The sequence below is a fragment of the Hemiscyllium ocellatum genome, chromosome 4, assembly GCF_020745735.1.
Source record: "Hemiscyllium ocellatum isolate sHemOce1 chromosome 4, sHemOce1.pat.X.cur, whole genome shotgun sequence".
NCBI classification, from domain to species: Eukaryota; Metazoa; Chordata; class Chondrichthyes; order Orectolobiformes; family Hemiscylliidae; genus Hemiscyllium; species Hemiscyllium ocellatum.
Window position 1 is genome coordinate 51917522 of NC_083404.1, and position 21637 is coordinate 51939158.

At 41.2% G+C, this 21637-nt stretch overlaps 1 non-coding gene across 1 annotated transcript; it reads right to left on the bottom strand.

Moving 5' to 3' along the window:
* Positions 1–5289: 5289 nt before the first annotated feature.
* On the bottom strand, positions 5290–5362 carry trnar-ucg (transfer RNA arginine (anticodon UCG)). The gene has a single exon. It is a non-coding gene; the product is annotated as a tRNA-Arg (tRNA).
* Positions 5363–21637: the final 16275 nt, after the last annotated feature.

Here is a 21637-nt window from a genome sequence, read left to right on the forward strand (position 1 = left end):
ACTACACCAAAATTTGTAGCTAAAATGTCTGCTACTTAGTATAGTCAATAACAAAAAAATTGTAATGTGTCAAAATGTCAAAATTGGCATTTTTCTACTGTTCTAAAATGACTTGCCTTGATAAAGAAGGCACAAACATCTGCTGCTTAAGAATTTTCCCAAAGGTTCAATGATGATTGTAAAATTGAGCAAGGATTTTGCCACCTGATTGACCATTCCCAGAAATTTTTGAAGGCCCTGTACCGAATTGCGATTTGGAATTTTGTAATGGTTTCTGCCTCTTCTGAGATTGCATAATGCATTTTTATTAGTGATAAGATGACCCAAGAAAACAAATGGATACTTTGGAGAATTTATTTTCATTTTTAAGTATCAGGCCTTCTCCCTGAAAACAAGTTAAAATCACTTTCACATGATCTTTATCTGATTTTCCATTGATTAAAATGTCACCCATGTGGCAGACAATTTCATTAAATCCGTAAGTTATATTCAGCACTGCCATTTGGGAGTTTTCCGCTGTTGATACAATGTCAAATGAAAAGTAATTAAAGCAAAATCTTACAATTAGTAGCACTGATTGTTCATCTAATGGAACCTGCTAAAGGTTGTTATTCCTAATAAGTTTTGTGAATATTTTGCTCTCTCAATAACTTTGCTAAATTTTCATCTGCTGTACAAATACGATGTATCTTGCCACGGCCTTATTGAGTTGTGTTGATCAACACAAATATTAATAGTACCATTGAGTTTGGGCACAGGGACTATCCCAGACAAAACTGGAGCGCCACATTCTGACAGATATTATCCCTTTCAGACCCATATACATGAACAGTTGAGTAGTTTCATTCATAACAGTTTGTTTGGTAGTAAACTTCATGCTCCTTGAAGGAAAAAGAAAGAAAATGTGCCTGTGTGTTGAAGAAAAATGGAATAATTTTTAAAAGTCTTCTGAACCTTTGCTATTGCCAGGATCTCTCAATCTTGAACTGGAATGATAGCTTGATTAGGTTAAATTGAGTTTTAAAGTCATGGAAAAAATTGTGATAAAAGATCAATCTAGTCAGTTTGATTCATCTTAATTTACACTTAAAATTTTTTGCAATCTTTTACTTGGCTCTGCCCACATCACTCTTAAGACATTGAGATAATTGTTTGAGGCATTCTATTTTAATCTTAAAAACTGTGCATGTATGGGAGTCCAGTATTCCTGAAGACTATCAATGGTAACCCTAGCTTTAAGGAGTGCAAACATAAACCTGATTTTGGAGAACATGAAATTGCAGGATTTATACAGTTAATGATAAGGCCTTGGGAGTGTTTTCAAACAAAAAGACCTCTGTGTGCAGGCGCATAATTCCTTAAAAGTAGAGTCACAGACAGGACAGTGAAGAATGCGTTTGGCATGCTTGCCATCATTGGTCAAAACATTGAGTACAGGCACTTGAATGTTATGTTGCAGCTGTACAGGGCTTTGATGCCACTTTTAGGATACTGCATGTAATTCTGGCCTCCCTTCTATAAGCAGGATGTTGTTAACTTGAACAGGTGCGGAAAAGATTTACAAGGATGTTTCCAGGACTGGAGGGTTTGAGTTATAGGGAGAGGCTGGGACTTTTTTAGTTGGAGCGCAGAGGCTGAGGGGTGACCTTATAGAGGTTTATAAAATCATGAGGGGGCATGTATGGGATGAATAGCCAAGGCCTTTTTCCTAAGGTGGGTAAGTCCAAAACTAGAGGGCATCGTTTCAAGGTGAGGGGGGAAAGATTTAAAAAGGGATCATTTTTCCAACTGAGGGATGGTGTGAATATGAAATAAGCTGCTAGAGGAAGTGGTGGAGACAGGTGTAATTACAACATTTAAAAGGCATCTGGATAGATAGATGAATAGGAAGAGTTCAGTGGGATATGGGTCAAAGGTTGGCAAATGGGACTAGGTCAGATTGGGATGTCTGGTTAGTACGAGTTGGACCGAAGGATCTGTTTCTGTGCAGTACAGTTGTGTGACTCTATCATAAGAGTTGGTTGCATATTGGTGGTTTCACTTGCTTGAGTTATTTTTTTTAAAGATATTTTTATTAGAAATTTAACATTTTTACAAGTTTACAAAAATAAACAAAACTCTCAAATACAAACATTGATATACAATTAAATCAAATATACAATAGTCAAAATTTAACAAAGGAAAAAAAAATACCGAAATAGAAAAAAAACCTCAACTTTCTACTAATCTAACTTACAACTAACCAGAGTGTATATTTAAATCTCTTACATGCTCGGAATGTGTTAACATCAAATGTAATAAAACCCATATTCGTGCGGGATTCCTCTCCTAAGGGGCCCCGGAGCAGCAAGGTTTGTAATCTCCATTAAATAAAAGCCCTTGTTAGGATAGCCGAAATATCTGTATTTATGTAATTCAAGAAGGGCTGCCATATTTTATAAAATAATTCAGTCTTTCGGTGCACCATATTTGTAAGGAAGTCAAGGGGAATACATTCCATAATTAATCTGGGCCAATTTGAAAGTCCAGGGGGGCCCTCAGCCACCTAGTTCACCAAAATATTTTTCCTTGCACAGAAATAGAGAATAGAAAATAGTCTCTTCCCGTACATGTCCAGGGAGGGAAAGTTCGAAAAGCCCAAAAGGAGAGATATAGGGTCCACTCTAATTTCTGTTCCTAAAATTTCTGTCAGGGTACTTGCTACTTTAGTCCAATATCTACGGATCTTCTGACAAGTCCATAGGCAATGTTCAAGAGTGCCCACCTCTATTTTGCATTTGGGACACATTGGAGATGCTCCTGTCTTAAACTTTGCCAATCGAACCGGTGCTATATGGGCCCTATGAAGTATCTTCAGCTGGATAGCCTGGGTTCTGTTGCAGATCGTAATTCTTCTAGTATTTTCCCAAATATCATTCCACATTTCTATAGAGATTTCTAGTCCCAAATCCTGATCCCATGTTTTAAGCAGATTGTCCATATCTCCCAATACTTCATCATGCAGTAAATGATAAATAGTACTGACGGAGGATACCCCCACTGGTCGTAGGACATTACATTCTCTATCTGATTTATAAAGACTATCTAATAACGTAGTCTTCTTCTGTATATAATCTCGAATTTGGAAGTATCGAAAGAGGTCTCCATTAGGTCATCCGAATTTCTGACGCAGTTGTTCAAAAGACATCAGGACCCCATCTTTAAATAGGTCCCCTAAACATGAGATACCCCTGGATCTCCAGAGTTTAAAAGTGGCATCTGTAAACCCCGGTTGGAATTCCCATGCTCCCACTATCGGTGCATAGGGGGATGTTTTATGTAAATTACCATCATTTTGCCGCATTATATTCCAGGCCTTAATTGTGTTTAGTATTATGGGGTTTTTACAGTGATCTGTAATGATTTTCCTCCTGTCTGAAAATAAGAGGTTAATAAGTGGGTATTTTACTTGAGAGGTCTCGATGTCCAGCCAGATTGATTGTGGATCAGACAAGACCCAATCAGCTATGTAACTTAATAGGGAACTTAACTGATATTTCCTAAAGTCTGGGAAGTCCAGTCCTCCCGTTGCCTGTGGAAGCTGTAGCTTCTTCAGCTTAATGAGGGGCCGTCTATGATTCCAGATAAAGGAACCCAGACAGCCATATAATTTACATAGAGCCATCCTCGGCAGCATCACCGGAAGCATTCTCATAGGATATAGGAAACGGGGCAAAACATTCATTTTAATTAGTGCTATTCTACCCAACCAGGAAATTGGGAGGTCTCCCCATCACTGGAGGTCCTGCCTTATCCTTTCCAGTAATTGCACAAAATTAGCCCTATACAACTGACCAAATACTGGAGTAATAAAAATGCCTAAATATAAGAAGCCCTCCAGGGACCAACTAAAGAGAAAAAGGGATCCGTCCACTAAGTGGGGTGTCATAGCAAGGCCACCCATTGGCATAGCCTCCGATTTTGAAAAATTAATTTTATAGCCTGAGAATGCACTAAATGTATTAATAACATGGATTAGGCGAGGTACGGACATCAGGGGATTACTGAGGAATAAAAGAACATCATCTGCATAAAGGGTAATTTTATGTTTACCTGTACCAATCCTCGGGGCCGTTATATTAGGATCAGCCCGTATTGCTTCTGCTAGTGGTTCAATTATTAGCATAAATAACAATGGCGAGAGAGGACATCCTTGACGGCAGCCCCTACCCACACTGAAGCTATCCGAACCTAATCCATTGGTAACCACAACTGCTTTGGGATCACTATACAATGTTGAGACCCATTTGGTAAACACCTGTCCAACACCAAAGCTTTCCAATGTGTGAAACAAATATGACCATTCAACCCTATCAAATGCCTTTTCCGCGTCTAATGAAACTACTACTCCTGGTATCTTTTCCTGATGACAGGCTTGAATCATATTCAAAACCCTTTTAATATTATTGGATGAAATACGGCCCTTAATAAATCCCGTCTGATCCTCCTTTATCATATGTGGCAGTACCCTTTCTAGTCTCAGTGCTAATTTATTAGACTTACAGTGTGGAAACAGGCCCTTCGGCCCAACAAGTCCACACCGACCCGCCGAAGCGAAACCCACCCATACCCCTACATTTACCCCTTACCTAACACTATGGGCAATTAGGCATGGCCAATTCACCTGACCCGCACATTTTTTGGAGTGTGGGAGGAAACCGGAGCACCTGGAGGAAACCCACGCAGACACGGGGAGAACGTGCAAACTCCACACAGTCAGTCGCCTGAGTCGGGAATTGAACCCGGGTCTCAGGCGCTGTGAGGCAACAGTGCTAACCACTGTGCCACCGTGCCGCCCACTAACAAGTGACCCTCCGAAGAGTAACCCATCTCCCTCTGACTAATGCACCTAACAGTATGGGCAATGTAGCATAGCCAATTCATCTGCACATCTTTGGACTGTCGGAGGAAACCAGAGCAAACTCACTCAGACACAGGGAGATTGTGCAAACTCCACACAGACAGTCTGCCCAAGATTGGAATTGAACCTGGGACCCTAGTGCTGTGAGGCAGCAGTTCTAACCGCTAAACCACCATGCCACTCCAAAAGAGACAGCACATGAGATAAATGCCTTCACTGTTTATATAGAAGGTACGGCTCAAGCAGCTACACAATTCCAAATAGGACATCAGCAGATGCTCAAATCAGTACCATGCACTCAGCCTCTCTGGGAATTGAACCCATACTATGGGCATTATTAACCAGGTACCCAGCTAATTGAGCTATTTGACCCCAAGCCTGGATGCCCCCGAGCCAGATAGGACTCGAACCTACAATCTTCTGATCCGAAGTCAGACGCGTTATCCATTACGCCATTGGCCCGACACTAATGTTTTAGAAAGGATTTTAAAATCTACATTTAGCAAGGATATTGGTTTATATGACGTACAATCTTCTGGATCTTTTCCTTTTTTAAGGATAAGAGAGATATTTGCCTCTTTCAGCGAAGGCGGGAGACAGCCCTGACTATATGCATAGTTATACATGTCCATAAGTGGACCAGCCAATATTTCTGTAAATTCTTTATAGAATTCAGCTTGAAAACCATCTGGGCCCGGTGCCTTACCACTCTGAAGTCGCCTAATTGCATCAAGTATTTCTTGGACTGTTAGAGGAGCATTTAGGACCGATACCTGTTCCGGAGTTAGGCCCGGAAAGGTCAAACTTTTAAAAAATGACTGCATCCTCCTAGTCCTATCTTCACAGTCCTGCGATTTATATAACTCAGAATAAAATTCTCTAAAGATCGCATTAATCTTTTTATGATCATGAGTCAAAATACCTGTACTTTCCTTGATAGACGTAATAGTCTGAGGGGCCATTTTTTTACTTTGCAAGAAATGCTAAGTATCTACCCGGTTTATTGCCATATTCATATAACCTTTGTTTTGCAAATAATATTTCCCTCTTAGCCGTTTGAGTAAGCGTAGTGTTTAGAGCTGTCCTAAGAGCCGTAATCCTTTGCAATTTTATTATAGAAGGTCTATCAGTGTATGCTGTTTCAGCTGCTTTTAAGCGTGCTTCGAGCAGACGCTGTTGTTCTCCCTTTAATTTTTTCTGGGTCGCTGAGTAGGAGATGATCAAACCTCGTGCGTAAGCTTTGATGGTCTCCCACATCATTGATGGGTTGCTAGCCGTACCAGAAATTAATTTCTAAAAAAGTTTTAAATTCTTGGGAGAAGTACTTTACAAATTTACTATCTTTCATCAGGAAGGGGTCCATACGCCAATGCCGAACGGATGTCCCATTGTTCCTCGCCTCAGTTTCCATGTATACAGCAGCATGGTCGGAAATTGCTATAGTACCTATTTTACAGGATGATATGGAATTTAAAAAAATCGAGGGGGCAAAAAACACATCAATTCTGGTATGACATTTATGTGGATTAGAGTAGAAAGAAAAATCTCTGCCTTGTGGATGAAGACATCTCCATACATCTACTAATCCTAATTCTTTGTTCAGATCCGCCAATTGTCTAGATCTGGGAGATACTCCTGCAGCACTCTTGGGAATCCTATCTATTTCCGGATCCATAAAACAATTAAAGTCTCCCCCTATAATTGTATGACGGGCACCAAAAGCCATCAATTTTGAAAAGGCTTCCGTTATAAATTTAAAGGGGTGTGCCGGGGGGGCAGTACAAATTTAAAATCCCATATTCCTCTCCATTTATGAGGGCTTTAATCAAAATATATCGTCCAGATTCGTCTTTTATCTGATTTAGGATTTTGAAATGGAAATTCTTCCGAACAAGAATAACAACTCCCCTGCTTTTTGAGCTAAAAGAAGAAAAAATGGCCTGATCAAATCCACCCTGTCGTAATTTCAAGTGTTCTTTATCCGACAGGTGTGTCTCCTGTAGGAGAGCTATATCAACTCTTTCTTTCTTAAAATTTGATAATATTTTCTTCCTTTTGACTGGTGAATTACTCCCCTTGACATTCCAGGTGCACCACTTAACCGACTGATCAACCATAATCATCTGGGCAAATCCGAGACCCCTCGGGCGGGGAAACCCTATCTGGAACATCCCAAGCATAGAGCATATAAAATTTACAAAAATAAAGGCTCTCTAATATACTCATAACAATATAATAAAAAACTATTACTAAATTAAAAAAATATAAAACGTACCTAAGTGGAGATTTTCCCCCTTGTTCCCAGGGGGTGTCACTTTCTCTCCAAAAGTCCATCTTATCCTCTCCCAACCAATGCCCCACCCTTGACCCAGGTGCTCCTCAATAAAATGAGGAGAATTCAAATATAATACAAAGCTAGAGTTAATAGTGAGCACTCTACCCCCGCCCACACCAACACCTGGATATATTTGGGAATTTTAATACCATATATAAATATATAACTACAAAATTACAACCTCAACAAGTAATAATTAAATATAATAATACAAAATAACAAGGGAGAAACAATCCCGCCCCTAAAGACAGAGGTAAAATAGAATAAGGTAACCACCTCCCCCCACCAACATTAACCAAAAGCCCCAACTTACACACACATACATACCCACGTATATACATAAAATAATGAAAGAAAACAACCCCAAGGGTGGGGGGAGGGGGAAGAAAATCACATCCCTCTCCCCACCCCACCATGATAATATTAAACAGTAAGGTAAGAAAAAAGAAAAAAAAGGGGGGATATAGACCAAAGTGGGGGGAAAGGCAAACCAACATCCACTATCTCTTACAGTTTATCTAAGAGAGTCCAAGAATTCCTTAGCCTTTTCTGGTGATTCGAAGTTATATATGGATCCTTCATGGTTAAAGCGTAGCGTCGCTGGGTAGCATAAGGAGTACTGAATATTTAAGTTCCTTAAATGCTTCGTCGCCTCATCGAATGCCTTCCTCTTTCGGACCAGAGCTGGGGAAAAGTCTGAAATAACATGATCTTGGCTCCTTTATAGATCATGGCTTGGGGATCTTTTCCAAGATTTCTAGAGGCTTCTAGGAGCATCTGCCTCTCCCTATAACTCTGCAGCCAGAACAGGACCAGGCGTGGGCACTGGTTTGAGCCAAGCCCACGTATTGCGACCCAGTAGGCCCATTCCACCCTTACCTGGCCTGATCCAGCATGCAGATTTAAAAGCTGTGGCAGCCACTGTTCCAGAAATGCTGTGAGCTGGCCTTCCTCTTCCCGTTCGGGAAGGCCCAGCAAACGAATATTTTTTCGACGACCTCGATTATCGAGGTCATCAATATGATTTTCTAAGGTCCGGACTCACTGTTCAAGAGTCCGGACCTGATCCACGGCCGATTGAGCTGCAGTTTCGGAGGTCGCGGCCTTTAACTCCGCCCCTCCGACTCGACGCTCAACTTCCTGGATGTCTCGGTCGTGCTTCTGCAGCGCGGCCGAGAGTGAGTCCCATCGATTTCGGGACTCCTCGATAAAGGCGTCGATCTTCGCGTCCAGTTTGGTGATCATCTCCACAAGGCTTGTTACCGTCGGTAAGTCCCCCGGGGCAGCTGTGGACAACTCTGCTGCAGCTGAAGAGGGAAAGGGTGGGGGAGGGGGTCCTGCTTGTTGAGAGCTGCGGGCTCCCTTTCCTTTGGTCATTTTTACTAAATATTAGACTATTTAAATATAATACTAAGCAACTATTTAAATTTAACAGCTATTATGAATGATTTGGTGAGTGTGGTAGGGGTGGGTGACCCACTTTACCCAAGTCTTGGGAAAAGCACTATAGACTCAGACTTGCTGGGTCGCCGCCATCTTGGATCCCCCCGCTTGAGTTATTTTTATTCATTTGTGGGACATTGGCATCATTGACTGGCCAGCATTTATTGCCCCTTCTTAATTGCCCTTGAGAAGGTGGTAATGAGCTGCCTTTTTAAATGGCTGTAGTTCATGTGCTGTAGTTTGACAATGGGAGAATTAGGTTGACAATTAGGGAGGGAATTCCAGGAGTTTGACCATATAACAGTGAAGGAATGGCAAGATATTTCCCAAGTCAGGGTGGTGTGTGGCTTGGAGAAGCATTTGAATTTCAAAGATTGGATCTTCAGCAGTAGTGAAATTTGCAGAATTTGGTGAACAGTTATTTTCACAAGTAGCTTTTTCATTGGGCATGGAGTTTAGAGATTGAGGAAAAGGAAGGGGAGAGGTAGAGCAAATTTTCCAGGTTTTGTTTTTATGCATCCATATTCTTTCTTCTCCCTCTGCCCTGTCAAGCAAGCAACTGAAATATCATTCATTTGAATATTGCCAAACCTATCCTCATTATCTTTCCAAGCAGTATATTCAGCAAGAATCTTTCTAGTCTCAGTATAGATATGAATTGCTTGATGCTGACTTAATTGTCCAGTAATTTTCATGCAGGTTGGGAAATTGCAAATCTCAATTTCTGGTGCATTGATGGATTTTTGCATTCACTTGTAGCTCTTAGTATCATTACTTGGGCCAACATTTGTTGCCTGTCCCTAATTACCCTTAAGAAGGTAGTGGTGAGCTGCCTTACCCATAACAAGCATCCCGCACCTCCGCCCTCAGACCCCATCCCTCCAACCGTAACAAGGCATCCCGCACCTCAGTCTTCAGACTCCACCCCTCCAACCGTAACAAGGACAGAACGCCCCTGGTGCTCACCCTCCACCCTACAAACCTTCGCATAACCCAAATCATCTGCCAACATTTCCGCCACCTCCAAAAAGACCCAACCACCAGGGATATATTTCCCTCCCCACCCCTTTCCGCCTTCCGCAAAGACCGTTCCCTCCGTGACTACCTGGTCAGGTCCACGCCCACCTACGACCCACCCTCCCATCCTGGCACTTTCCCCTGTGCCCACACCTCCTCCCTCACCTCTATCCAAGGCCCTAAAGGAGCCTTCCACATCCATCAATGTTTTACCTGCACATCCACTAATATCATTTATTGTATCCGTTGCTCCCGATGTGGTCTCCTCTATATTGGGGAGACTGGGCGCCTCCTAGCAGAGTGCTTTAGGGAACATCTCTGAGACACCCGCACCAATCAACCACACTGCCCCGTGGCCCAACATTTCAACTCCCCCTCCCACTCTGCCAAGGACATGGAGGTCCTGGGCCTCCTTCACCGCCGCTCCCTCACCACCAGACGCCTGGAGGAAGAACACCTCATCTTCTGCCTTGGAACACTTCAACCCCAGGGCATCAATGTGGACTTCAACAGCTTCCTCATTTCCCCTTCCCCCACCTCATCCTAGTTTCAAACTTCCAGCTCCGCACTGTCCCCATGACTTGTCCAGACTTGTCCAACCTGCCTAGCTCCTTTTCCACCTATCCACTCCACCCTCTCCTCCCTGACCTATCACCTTCATCTCCTCCCTCACTCACCCAGTGTACTCTATGATACTCTCTCCCCACCTCCACCCGCCCTTAGCTTATCTCTCCACGCTTTCAGGCTCACTGCCTTTATTCCTGATGAAGGCATTTTGCGCGAAACTTCGATTTCGCTGTTCGCTGGATGCTGCCTGAACTGCTGTGCTCTTCCAGCACCACTGATCCAGAATCTGGTTTCCAGCATCTGCAGTCATTGTTTTTACCTCGTGAGCTGCCTTATTGTCTGTCAAGTTCATTGGGTATCTGTTCTTTTTGAATATACTGTATAGGTGATTTTCCCTTGCTCTGCGGAGTTTCTTTGTGCTGCAATGTGTGGTAGCTGGTTGGAATAATGTTCTGATGCAGCTTCATTTGTGGATGTTAGGGTGATTGCTTCTGCAGTTCAATATTTAGTCTGTATGTGTTGATTTCCTGTAGACGCTGGTTTGACGTTCCCCATTGGATGTTCGCTGTACTGTGACATCTAGGAATGGCAAACTGCCAAACCATACACTGCAGCACAGAGGAACTACGCAGAGGAAAATCACCTATACAGTGTATTCAAAAAGAATGGGTAGCCAATGAACACAGTACGCAGAGTTCTCACAACAAATCCAAATGAGCAAACAAAATACATCCAGAAACCCTAACCACTCTCCCCAACATCAAAGACATCTCAGAAATGACTGCCAGACTACTCAGACCCCTTGGCATCATGGCAGCCCACAAACCCACCAACACATTAAAACAGCAGCTAATGAACTTGAAAAAGCTTATACAGACAACGAACAAAACTAATATCATTTACAAAATACTGTGCAAGGACTGTAAAAAACACCATATTGGACAAACAGGCAGAAAACTAGCCACCAGGATATGTGAACATCAACTAGCCACAAAACGACGTGACCCTCTCTCACTAATATCCTTACATACAGATGAAGAAGGACACCACTTCGATGGGGACAACACACCCATCCTAGGACAAGCCAAACAGAGACATGCATGAGAATTCCTACAAGCATGACATTCCAACCGGAACTCTGTCAACAAACACATTGACTTGGACCTGATTTACCAGCCCCTGAGAAAAAGAACAGGAAATGACATCACCATAGGAAATGACATTACCAACTCAAAGAAACCCAAACATATAAATAGAAACCAGGAATCATCAGTATTGCTTTGTCCGGAGGCTCACTGAAGATGTTACCTAGTATGGTGATGAAACATCTGAACATAAACCCTCCAGCTCAGCGAGCAAACCCAAATCCAAGACCTCAACCTGAGTTACAACTCTTCTTAAAACTGGCTAACTATGTGGTCTCCTCTACATTGGGGAACGAAGGATAGACTAGGTGACTGTTTTGTAGAACACCTACATTCTATCGTAAAAAAGATCTTGAGTTTCCATTACTTGCCATTCAACACACCACTGTTCTCTGGCCAACATCCCTGTCTCAGGCTTGCCACAGTGCTTCCATAAGACCATAAGACTTAGGAGTGGAAGTAAGGCCATTCGGCCCATCGAGTCCACTCTGCCATTCAATCATAGCTGATGGGCATTTCAACTCCACTTACCTGCATTCTCCCCGTAGCCCTTAATTCCTTCAATGAACCTTAGCTCAAACTGGAAGAACAGTACCTCATTTTCACTTGGGAATGCTGCAACCTTCTGGACTTAGTATTGAGTTCAACAATTGTGTCGCTTAAGCACCTTTCTCTATGCTTTCCCTCACCCGACACACCAAGCCTTGTCATTCCTGGGGCTGTTATCACACACTACACATTGTCAGCCACTAATTGTCCCCATTAGCAGCTATTAATTCCCTCAGACTGACCTTTAACCACTCTTTTATCTGTCCAACCATTTTTTATTTCTCTTTGGGCTCCATCTCCACCTACTATTTCCTCTCCACCCTCCCCCCAACCCCGTCTTCCCCCAAACCATCCTTTTCCTAACTACCATCAGTTCTGAGGCAGGGTCATTAGACCCAAAACGTTAATTCTGATTTCTCTCCAATAATATAGCCAGACCTGCTGAGACTTTCTAGCAACTTCTGTTTTTGTTTCAGATTTCCAGCATCTGCAGTTCAATTGGTTTTTGAGTTTTATTGAAGCTGAACTCATCCAGGCAAGTGGAGAGTATTCCATCAAACTCTTCAGTTGTATCTTGTAGATGATGTACAGGCTTTGAGGAATCAGGAGGTGAGTTGTGAGTGAGTGAGACCCCTTTCAGTTGTGGCTGACCATGAGTTACTCGCTGTAGAATTCCTATTCTCTGACCTGCTTTGTAGCCTCATTATTCATATAGCTTATCTACGTTAGTTTATGATCAATGGTAACCCCCAGGATGTTGATAGTTGGGTATTCAGTAATAGTAACACCAGTGAATGTCAACAATCAATTGTTAGATTGTCTCTTATTGGAGATGGTCATTGCCTTGCATTTGTGTGGTGCAAATGTTACTTGCCACTTGCCAAGCCAAGCCTGGACATTGTTCAGATCTTGTTGGATTTGAACATGGAGTGCTTCAGTATTTGAGGAGTTATGAATGGTGCTGAACATTATGCAATCATCAGCAAACATTCCCATCTCTGACCTTATGATGGAGGGACGGTCATTGATGAAGCAGCTGAAGATGTTTGGACCCTAGGACACTACTCTGACGAACTCTTGTAGAAATATCTTGGAGCTGAGATGACTGAATGCCAACAGTCACAACCATTTTCCTATGTGCAAGATTTGACTCCAACTAGAGGAAAGTTTGCCCTGATTCTCATTGATTCCAGTTTTGCCAGGGCTCCTTGATGCCACACTTGATCAAATGCTGACTTGATGTCAAGGACTCTCACTCTGAGCTCACCTCTTGTATGACACAAATGTTAATTTGTATTTATCAGCCCAAGTCTGATGGTGTCCAGGATTTGCTAAGTATGGACATGGATGGCTTCAATATCTGAGAAATGAACACTGCAATAATCAGCGTCTGATTATTGACCTTATCATGGAGGGTTGACCATTGATGATGGGAGCCAAAGATGGCCTAGGACCAATGGTCGACCCTCCATTATAAGGTGAGATGTGAGGATGTTCCTGCAGTGATGCTTTGGGACTAAGATGACTGTCCTCCAACAGTAACAATAATCTTCATTTGTGCTATTTATGACTTCAAATAGCAGAAAGTTATTCCTGATTCCCATTGACTCTAGTTTATCTTGGGCTCCTGTGTGCCATAGACAGACAAATGCTGCCTTGATATCACTTTTATACCACCATTGGAGTTCAGTTCTTTTATGAATATTTGGATGAGGCTGGAATGAGATGAGGAGTCGAATGGCCGTGGAGAAACATACAGTATCAATACGCAGATTATTCCTTTGCACGTGCTGCCTGATAGCGCTATTCACATACCCTTCCATTACTTTGCCGATGATGAAGAGTAGACTCATGGTTGGTAATTAGATGTGTTGAATTTGTTTCGCTTTTGTACGCAGGAATACTGGCATAATTTTCTATTTTGTTATGTAGAAGTCAGTGTTGTAACTGTATTGGATTAGTCAGAGATACTAGCCTCCATAAGTTCAAATCTCACTATAGAAACTGATGTAATTTAATAAAGCCCAGAATTAAAAGCTAGGATCAGTAAAAGTGATGAAGAAGCTATCATTGATCATTGTAAAAATCCAACTGCTAAACAAACATCCTTCAGAGCAGAACATCTGCCATTCTTGACTGGCCCAAATGCAACATCAGACCCACAGCAATGCAGTTGACTTTTCAATGCCCTCAAATGGTCTTGTAAAAATATCAGTTCAAGATGCCTATGTGCCATCAAAGAATTTTTAAAAATGAACAGAAGCAATTTCAAGAATCAGGTAGGTACTTTTTGCAGGATGAACTTCAGGTGCATATTAACCAATATTAAAATTGCAAAGTGTAAAGCAGTAATATGGTAGGTACACCTTCGTTTTCTCAGTACCTTTATAGAGAATAGGAACAGGATGAACAGGAGCTCTACAATGATGCCAAGAAAATGGGGCATGCTTACTGTACCAGACCACAAAAATTCCATCAATCTATTTCTACAGAACATGATGAACTTTAATACATAAAATATCTTTGCAGCTTCAGATTTACTGGTGAGGTTGTTGTATACTTCAGTTTAAGAAATGCATGTAATGAACTTGTCTTTTCTCCATTTCATTCCAGGGATACAGGGCAGACAACAATTACATTAGTCTATTTACCATATATCATTGTATTAAGTAAGTAACTCATGACTTACTTGCCAATGCAAATTATACTAAGATAAGATTTATTTCTCACAGTAAGTTTCATCAGATCATAGAATACCAATTTGATCAAGTTCTTTGAACAAATCAACCCAAATTAATAGTTCAAGGGGACCAAGTAAACATCAGTTTCTTAGATTTCCGAGAGTTTTAATATTTTACTACAAGAAAAACTGGGAGAAACTTAGGTTTAAGTTTCAGGGACAGGAGTAGAAATGGAATCTAGAACAAATACAGAGAATGAAGGAGGAACTTGCAAGTCTGACAATACTGGTGTTTTTTTCAGGTTTCCAGCATTCACAGTATTTTGCTTTTATTTATGGAAAAAGAAACTGGATTTTAAAACATGGTGATAAAGCCAGAATTTAAGGGTTGTTTTAAAACAGGATAAGATGTAAAAAAATTCCACTTATCTCTCCTATTTCACATTATTAAGGATATTCCAAAGTGCTTTACAGTTACATTGAAATGCTTTAGACAGATAAAAAATATTATTGTGTAGGACACAGAGCCAATTTTCACATTGTAGAACCTCACAAATAATAATTAAATAATGTCCAGATAATCTATTTTAGCGATATTGGTTGAGTGATAATTTTTTTAAAGATATTGGAAATCTTTCTTCAAAATATTTTCATGGGATATGTGACGATGCTGTAACTTTAAAAAGGTTACTTTGTCCTTATTTTGATTTAAAGAGAGGTCATAAAGGCAGGGGTATCGAAGAGTCTAGTTTAACAATGGAAGGTAGGTTGCCAATTCATCCAGTTCAGGTTTTTCTAGTTTGTTTTAGCTGAAGCATTCACAAGATGCGTGATTCCAGAAGAGCTGCAAGCTTCAGTAAAGAATTCCTCCAACTTTCTCTCTGGATGTTTCCCCTCCTGCCGGTAAGAAATTACCTTTCTGCCAAGGGATGTATTTATGGGTTATTACTATATAGGAACAGTTTGTTAGTAATAGAGTCATAGAGATATACAGCACAGAAACAGACCCTTCGGTCCAACTCGTCCATGCTGACCAGATATCCCAACCCAATCCAGCAACCGGCCCATATCCCTCCAAACCTTTCCTATTCATACACCCAACCTGATGCTTTTTAAATGTTGCAGTTGTACCAGCTTCCACCACTTCCTCTGGCAGCTCGTTCCACACACGCACCACCTTCTGCGTGAAAAAATTGCCCCTTAGGTCTCATATCTTTCCCCTCTCACCCTAAACCTATGCCCACTAGTCCTGGACTCCCACATTCCTGGGAAAAGACCTGGTCTATTTGTCCTATCCATGCCCCTCTTGATTTTATAAACCTATAAGGTCACCCCTCAGCCTCCGACACTCCAGGGAAAATAGTTCTAGCTTATTCAATCTCTCCCTATCGCTCAAATCCTCCAACCCTGGCAACATCCTTGCAAATCTTTTCTAAACCCTTTCAAGTTTTACAACATCTTTCTGATAGGACGGAGACCAGAATTACGTGCAATATTCCAACAGTGGTCTAACCAATGTCCTGTGCAGCCACAACATGACCTCACACCTCCTGTACTCAATACTTTGTTTTAACCCATCTCCTATCTCCCAGGCCAGAAGCCCTTCAAACATTTGTGTACTATAGATAAAAAAAAGTAACAACATAGTAATGAAATTTTAATATATCTAAGAACTGTGTATAAAGAGACTCTTGTAAGGACTGAATTTCAGGATTAGTTGCTGTGTCAGGTCAGTTAAGTTTTTACAATAGTTAAATTGTTCTAAATTCCTCTTTCTTTTGTTCGTGTTTCAACTACAGTGTTTAATAAGTTCTGTTTTGCTGAACGCTGAGTTGTTTGACCAGTTGCATCATACCTAGGACACCTACAGCTGCCTTTAAAATAGAGTTAAAAATCATTCAACACCAGGTTATAGTCCAACAGGTCTATTTGGAAGCACTAGCTTTCAGTGCGCTGCAGCTGATGAAGGAGCAACACTCCAAAAGCTCGTGCTTCAAAATAGACCTGTTGGATTATAACCTGGTGGTGTATGATTTTTAATTCTGTCCAACCCAGTCCAACACCGGCTCCTCCACATCGTGGCCTTTAAAATAAGAATAGTTAGGGTCTCGGCTACCTTCTTAAAATATTTTAAGGGGGTTTGGCCTGGTCCAAACCAGATATACACATTCACCTGAGAGGGCAAGCATGGGGTCGGATTTTCATGCCTCCATCTACGTAAGAATGAAAGATAGTGGAATTAAAACATGGTCCCAATTCCAGGAGTTAAATCCCCAGTAGGATATTTATGGTCCTGGAATAAAGGTGTGGATAGCGAGCCTGTTTGCACCAATCCTGGACTGAACTAAGTCAATTTTAGGGGTGGCCATATTAGACTTCACTCCAATAATTTCCTCAAGTTGGTAAAGGAGGTGCATCACAAAACATTCATAAGAGTAGTGAACCATGATAGAACATCCATAATTAAACTACATTTGCCAAAGTGACTACTGATTTTGGTACAACTGATTGTTTCCAGAGGATTCCCCACCGCAAACTTAAGTTGACTGGCCTACAGTTGCTGGGCTTATCCTTTCACTGTTTTATGACTGGATATAACATATGCAATTCTCCAGCCTTTTGGTACCATGCGAAAGAAGACTTAAAAATTGTGGCCAGCCCCTCAGCAATTTCCAATTTTACTTTCCTCAGTATCTTCAGGTATATGTATATTAATTACAGGCAACCTATCTAATAAAGCCTCAAGTTTAAACTCTACCACCTCCTCTTTCTCTCTGGCTTAAGTAGCATTTTCTTCCTTGGTAAAGACAGATGCAAAGTATTCATTTAGTACTTCTGTTATGCCTCTCTGAATTAATCCCACTTTTGGTCTATATTCAGCCTTATTCCTCCTTTTGTCATACATATACTTTGTAAATGCCTATAGAAGACTTTGGAATTCCCTTTTATATTGGTTGTCAGCCCTTTTTGCTTCTCTGATTTTTCACTTACAATCTGAATCTTCTATATTCTGCCTAATTCTGAACTGTGTTTTTTCCCCTTGAACTGTGTTTTATTTTCCCTGACATCTATCCTAATCACAGTTTTCCCTCTTAATTTTACTCATTTCTGTCATCCAGGGATCTCTAGCTTTATTTCTGTACCTTTCCCTTTTGAGGGAGTATATGATGACTACATCCTAAGTGACTCTTCTTAAAAGTTTGTTTATTGTTCAGTACCTATTTTTTCCTCCTATCTCTTGACTCCATATTATGTTCCTGACCTGAAGCCATAGAGATTCTTTCCTTGACCTAGTCGAGACATCCTCTTTTTCCAGCAAAAAAATACTTCTTCATACTTTTTCCCTTTTCCTATCTTTGTAGGGTTGTGCAAAAATCCCCATCATCTAAAATACTGGACTTTCCTAATTTCTAAAATACTGAACAAAATCCTGAGGTCAGGCTGCAACAAGTACACACAGAGCCAGAATGATTTCTGTCTGGGACTACTGTTGACCAAGTTGCACCTCCACTCTAACAGAACAATCAACTAAACCCAAAACTCTGGACTTACACTTTGGGCTACCCAGTACAGAATACAGCTAGTATGGTGCCTCAGAGATACTGGACATTCAACTTCAATAAATATTATTTCAGAGAGATATTGGTCACTCAACCTTAATCAAACTATACTTACACATACTTGTTAACTACCGGGAAGCCAACTGACTTCAGCAGTAACACAATGGCAAGCGCAGATTTGGCGTAAACGTAAGAAATCCACAATTAGTATAATTGTAATTCCCAATCTCATCGAAAAGAGCTGTCTCTCCACTAGCTATCCTCACAGCTATCTCCAAAACAGGATCCCAAGCAGCTATCCCCCTGATAACCAGCCCCACAGCTATCTCCAGAAGAAGGATCCTGAACAGCTATATCCCCAAGAGCAATCCTCTGGCTGCTATCTCTAGGAAGCAATCCAAACAGCAATCATCAGAAGAATTCCAACAGCTAATTCTAGTGCCTACTTCCAAGAGCTATCTCTGGAAGGGAGATCCCAACAGCAATTCCGAAACCTACTGACATAGACCTGTTCGGCATCAGGGGAATCAACAGCAACCGACGACAATCAACAAACGTAACAACAGACAATCTCCAAAACTCACCGACCCGACTGACACCACAAAGCCTCAGATAGATCCTGAGGTGAAAATAGGCTCATAGAACTACCACAAAGTAAGGAAAAACAAGTACTTACCCAATAAATCCTAAACATTATCAACCGCATCAGTGGACTCAACCCAGACTGAAGGCCTACACCGTCCAAAGTCTTCATCAGGGCACCAGGTATGGCAAGCGGGAACAGCCACCTGTACTTCAAAATCATGTTTTTCCCCAGTGGTGAGCTTAAAGTCCTGAGACTCCAAAGTTTCCAACCGAGCTAGCAGGGAGGGGAAGGTGGGTGATGACAGTGCAAGGATCACAAGGGTAGCAAGCCTGATTAAAGATTGATTTGGAGATGCCGGTGTTGGACTGGGATGTACAAAGTTAAAAATCACACAACACCAGGTTATAGTCCAACAGGTTTAATTGGAAGCACACTAGCTTTTGGAGCGACGCTTTTGGAGCTTTCGGACAATCACCTGGTGAAGGAGCGTCGCTCCGAAAGCTACTGTGTTTCCAATTAAACCTGTTGGGACGATAACCTGGTGTTGTGTAATTTTTAACCTGACTAAAGATTGTGATTGAAACTACTGTTTAGTTTCTAATAGTGTTTAACCTGTATTCAATTTAATAGGGTATTTAATTACTGTCCTCTGTATAGCAGTTCGCACTCCTAAATAAGTTCAGTATCACAACCAGGAATCTGGGAGTGATTTCAACCAGCTGAAAAATTATCAAATTACTGAATGCAAACCAGAACTCCTTTTCCAAAAATCCTTTATCCAGAAACATCCAACAGCCAGACCTGTCCTTCTTTGATCCGAGTCACTACTATAGCTACAACATTGTATTTCTAAATGACAACACACAGCTGTAACTCACCGATCATATTTATCACACACTGTACATTCAAATACATGCAGAGTAACCTTGCTTTAGACCTTATTACTTGCTTCCTTACTCTGACCTCATCAATAAAATTACTATTCCCTATCCTGGTCAGGATATCCTGGTTATCCAACATATAAAAATTCTGGTCCTGGGACAAAATATATTTATTTCCTAAGGCTCATGAAATTTGCTTGAGGACTACTTTTCGATTTGAGCTATTTTTGCATTTCAAGGCTCCTTTTACATTCTGATAAACCCTTTATTAGGTGATGTAGTCAGATAGTAACATTATCTTACATATTTGGCACCAGCCATTGCCAGTCTCACTTCTCATCCCACTCTCCACTCTGTTTCTTGACTTCCTACAGCCTCACGTCCTGCTGCCGCCAACCTGGGCAGCTCCACTTGCTTCAGCCTTGCTTCCTCAAGCCTCCAGCCCTGTTTCCTCCAGACTCAAAGACCTCATTTCCTGCAGCCTCTGGCCACTTTGTCTGGTCCACTTCATCTGATCCTATTTCTTCATCTTTACTTCCCACTGTAAGCCCACTTCTTTCGGCCCCATTTCTTTAGCCAGATGGACTTGCTCACAGCCGCCGCTTTCCTTTTCACTGCTCTTCCAATTACAGGCTACTTGTTTCTGAAAAAAGGTTACTGGACTTGAAGTGTTAATTTTATGTTCACTCCATTGATCCAGCAATTTGTTTCTCGGTGTTTCAGATTTCCAGCATCAATAGTTCTTTTTTCATTTTATATATTTCTTTCTTATGTTTGATGATAGGTTCACTACAAATGTATGAGCAACAAATGTGCGAGAGAACAAAACTGCAATTGCATCAGCTCCTCATTAATTTGGGGGGAACAGCTGTTTTTCAATTGGTCACACCATGATCTCAAATATGATTCAACATTCCTTGATGCTTGAGAGAATGTTCGTGACAAATTCACCCACACCTCCATGTACTTTAACCATTAATTCTGAGGAGCCCTCAGGGAAAATTCCATCCAAAATGTTTGTTGACAAAGAAGAAGTAGAGCTGCAAGGTGTGCAGACCTGAGGCTGGCTCCAGAAGAGTACTGGCCATTCTCAGAATTTGGGGAATGGCTCTGGAACATATTATTCCATTCATCGGAAATGAATCTTCTTGGTGCACAGTCTCTGGGTAGAAAGTAACATACTCTAATTGTTAACTTTCTCAGCTACTTACATCAGCATAACTTCATTGGAAGTGACACTTTTATCATCCTGTTCTTGGGAAACATCAGCACAATTCAGTCTTCAGCTATTCCCCCAGGTAAGAGGGAGGAATGTAGGAATGTGGTTCCTGTCATCTGATCAAAATCCACACGCTGAACATTTCAGGGACATGCCATGGTTTCTTTAAAAATAAATGCTTCATTTCACTGAGTGACTCCATCATTTTGCCATCCTCACTAACTAATCAAGTCCAGGTGGTTCCTAATAATTTGCCCTGATACAGAGCAGAGGAAGGTTCATGAATCAGGGGTATGGGTTTACAACTAAAATTTCCCACCAGCGCTCCAGAAACTAAAATAATAACATTTCATCCCTAATCTACCTCCCAGAAACTAGTTTCCAACCTTCCTCCCATTTTAAATATAGATTCTAATGACAGCAATGTGAGAGCCTCAAAAAACATAGACATCACCTGTACAAGTGTGTCCTGAAGGCCATACATCAGCTGGAAGCTAATATTAAACCCTACTTTGCACATTGACCCAGCTGACAACATGAATGCAACCAGTGACCACTTATACAATTTACAAGTTATTCTAATTGTGTTCCAGTATCTAAATCAGAAATGCATCAAAAGCATATCACACAATCAAAAAGCATGACCAAAACTTTGGAATAATTTAAACTTAAAGTGTAGTTCTAATTTGTTAGAACTGAAGCTAAATTAAAATGTGAGTTGCATTTTTACCATTATTTGCTAACAGCAGCTCAAT